The following is a 3,884-nucleotide window of genomic DNA, read 5'->3' on the forward strand; positions in this document are numbered from 1 at the left end:
GCTCCTACATATTCTACGAAGATCTTTATCGGTCAGACCGCATAACAACATACGTTGTTCCCTTTGTCATCGGTATGTTATTTGCCCGAGATTCGATCATCGGTATCTTAATACCTAGTTCAATCTCGTTATCGGCAAGTCTCTTTACTCATTCCGTAATACATCATCTCACAACTAACTCATTAGTTGCAATGCTTGCAAGGCTTATGTGATGTGCATTACCGAGAGGGCCCAGAGATACCTCTCCGACAATCGGAGTGACAAATCCTAATCTCGAAATATGCCAACCCAACATGTACCTTTGGAGACACCTGTAGAGCTCCTTTATAATCACCCAGTTACGTTGTGACGTTTGGTAGCACACAAAGTGTTCCTCCGGCAAACGGGAGTTGCATAATCTCATAGTCATAGGAACATGTATAAGTCATGAAGAAAGCAATAGCAACATACTAAACGATCGGGTGCTAAGCTAATGGAATGGGTCATGTCAATCACATCATTCTCCTAATGATGTGATCCCGTTAATCAAATAACAACTCTTTTGTTTATGGTTAGGAAACATAACCATCTTCGATTAACGAGCTAGTCAAGTAAAGGCATACTAGTGACACTTTGTTTGTCTATGTATTCACACAAGTATTATGTTTCCGGTTAATACAATTCTAGCATGAATAATAAACATTTATCATGATATAAGGAAATAAATAATAACTTTATTATTGCCTCTAGGGCATATTTCCTTCAGTATATTCTAACTATTTGAGGCAAGAAGGACTATTTGATAAAATCAGAAAAGATGAGAAGTAAGGGTCTTTTTGAAAACAAAGTTTTAGAGATATCCTGTCCTAGGCGCTTTTCGACTTCTAGGGTCACGTCCTATAGTCAACATGTGCCCTGATACCATATCTGTAGCGACCCGACCTCAGACGGTCAAGCCTCTGTGTATTTGTGCCATCCTTGGATCAGTATACTGGCACACACAGTACATCAATGAACATATCAAAGTGCAACCACATGTATAAATAACGTAAAACTGATATATACCTCATAAGTCTCAGCGGAAACAATCAAACGGGTGTGGAGTCCCATCAACGCCATCGGCAAGTTGAGTGCAGACCGTAACCCTATACCGTACTCTTACTCGTCGAAGAAATCCTGCAACATGATACATTACAGCTGTGTAGGTCAGTACATTGAATGTACCGGCAAGATCACTGTAAGAAAAACAGATGATGAAACTATACTATATGCAATATGGCTTTGTGGCTCTGTGTCTTAGTTTTGTTTGCATAAAAGCTGGTTTTATTTTCCCTACATCAAAGGAGTGTCGAGGAATCTCTACTACAAAGCAGATACCTATACATGACATGGTTCCGCCAACCGATGTCTCATAGCCCAAATCATCATAAGTTGCCCACAATTAAGTTTTCGATCTGGTGTTAAGAGTTCGGGGATAGATACAAGTCCAGAGGCTCAAGTTGTCCGTAACCGGGGACACGGCTAATTGATTAGGTTTTTAACCCTCTAGAGAGGTTTGCACACTTTACCCGCAAGATTCGTTCTCTCTTTCTATTTCTCACACTTCAGGGTGTTTGAGAACAAGACGATCGAAACATGGTCTTCGAAGAGTTCCCCTGACCACTGTCCGATGCTCATCCAATCCTACCGTAGTTCTACATCTGCTAGCACCATCCCAGCCAGAGTCATAACTGAGGTCAACCAAGCCAGAGCTTATAATGACTTGCGGTTGCACATGTAAGCTTCCGGGCATGAAGTATTCTTCCATCTCTTTGAGTCTGGGTGAAGCTTTCCGCAAGATGTCATGGCGCTTCTCCATGCATCCCGGGTCATCCACTGGTTGCTCCAGGGTGCCAATCTAAACCATCCTTCACCCAGTAGTGTGTATTGAATTCTTGTCTCGAGTCTTGAAGTCTTAGGTCCTAAAGATGCAGTCCCTTGCTGATGCCATCATGAAGTAGTCATCATTGACGTAGAGTCATCCATTCTCACACTACTCCCGAACACTCATACCAACCCCGTCTACTATAGCGTAGCATTAAAATAAATAACATCCTAGGCTTGGTAACAGGGTGATGGGTTCCTACCTCATGCATACTACTCAACTACAAGGATTCAATATCACTACTGGAGGGATTGTTGCAAGGATGGCACTAAATGCAATAAAAACATAGGTACGAAAAGCACGGTCGAAGTGAACTTTCCTGGTAAGTTGATGAAGATAATAACACTCTCGAAAATAACTTGATACTATCCGCCACTTCGATGAAAATCTATATTAAACAGTCATAGCATTCATATAAGCAAACATAGCAGCAAGCAATTTCTAACACTCATAATAAAAATCCACAAATAAAAGCAACAAAGAAATCCATAAGAAAACCAAATAATAATAGCATAACAGTCGGTGATCGCAATGCATAAGGAATCTGATGAAAGCTAACACCAATGGTGTGAACAGAGGGATGTCTTCGAGACGAACCTAGTGCAATTGGTTTCATCATAAACGGAGCTCCGATTCAAAAGTTATGATCAAATGAAGGTTTGAGATAAATTTGAAGTTGAATAAATTTGATTTTCTCAATCTCCAAAATCCACTTTTTATTGGAAAGTATATGTCACAGGGAGTATTTTGCAAAATGAATCACCTAAATCGGAATTACGGATCAAAAGTTATGGCATAACGAAGTTTAGATTTGAATCTGTTCAAATTAAAATTTCGAAACTTCAAAAATATTTTTGGTTGGGTTTTTTGGATAGATGATATCAATACGAACTAGTAGGAAAAAGAATCAACTAATTTGGATCTGTAGAATTAAAGATATGATAAAGGAAAAATCAGAGCATAATCTGAATTTGGAAGCGTTAAGTTTCGGCTGACCGTGGCAGAGGTGCCATGTGGCGAGCTCCTAATGGCTGTGGGTGTTGGATGCGGCCGGACGACCGAGGCTTAGCGGATTCGGCGGCAGCGGCAGCGGCTAAAGAAAGAAAAAACAAATCCCGTGGCTACGTGGGTTTTGTGATTGGACAAAGGACGCCCGTTGCGTTGCTAACCTAGCAAATGAACGCTAATTAACTGATAACGTTTCGCCTAATAATAAAAACAAGCCGATCTAATCTACACCCTATAGCTACAATCGGACGGTCGGGGATGATGGTGGCTTACAGCGCAGCGACAAGGTTGTCGGACTTGGAGAAGACGGCGACGCGACGGCTCTGGTCGATGCGGGCGTCGCTCCTGGTGGTCCCCGAACTCAGGAGAGGGTCGAACGGGACGCCTCGCGTGAAGGCGAGCCTGGTGGTGTGCTTGTGAGCGTCCATGGAGTCCTCCTGCGATGGTGACGAGCAGCTGGAGCACGAGGCTGCGCCGACGAGATTCAGGAGAGGTTGAGGGCTTGGTACCGTGCGATTCTGCGAGAGAGGAAAGTTCAGCTAGATAGAGGAGGTCAAGGTGTAAAATACAGAGGGGAAAACGGGAGCCGGGAACCTTCTGTGGCAACGGAGTCGAGCGGTGACAGAAGCTTCGGGCGAGAACTCCGGCGAGATCCGATCGGGTGTTCTAGGGTATGGGAACTTGCAGTTTTTGCAAAAATCGGCAGAGGAGGAGGAGGAGGGCAGTATTTATAGAGGGTCTTGCATGGGCAAGGGGTTGCGGGTGAGGCAAATCTTTGCGAGAAAATCGGCCGGGGAGGCTGCGGCCTCTGTCCATGACGTGGGGAAGGAGATGCTGACGGGCGGGGCCCACCTGTCAGCGTCTGAGGGCGAGCGAGAGAGAGAGAGAGGGACGCGGTGTGGGCGACCGGTGGTGAGGGGTTTCGGGAGAGAGGCCGTGGGGAGGTGGCCATGGGCCGGCCTCCTGGCCTAGT

The 3,884-nt window shown here is 44.5% G+C and overlaps 1 long non-coding RNA gene across 1 annotated transcript; it reads right to left on the bottom strand.

Annotated features, from left to right (window-relative positions):
* Positions 1-2,166: 2,166 nt before the first annotated feature.
* Positions 2,167-3,667, bottom strand: LOC119359336. Its single transcript, XR_005172476.1, has 3 exons — positions 3,506-3,667; positions 3,185-3,429; positions 2,167-2,291 (listed from the first exon to the last, which is right to left on the bottom strand). It is a non-coding gene; the product is annotated as an uncharacterized LOC119359336 (long non-coding RNA).
* Between the last annotated feature and the right edge of the window lie 217 nt (positions 3,668-3,884).

This window comes from Triticum dicoccoides, chromosome 2A, assembly GCF_002162155.2.
Source record: "Triticum dicoccoides isolate Atlit2015 ecotype Zavitan chromosome 2A, WEW_v2.0, whole genome shotgun sequence".
Taxonomy (NCBI): domain Eukaryota; kingdom Viridiplantae; phylum Streptophyta; class Magnoliopsida; order Poales; family Poaceae; genus Triticum; species Triticum dicoccoides.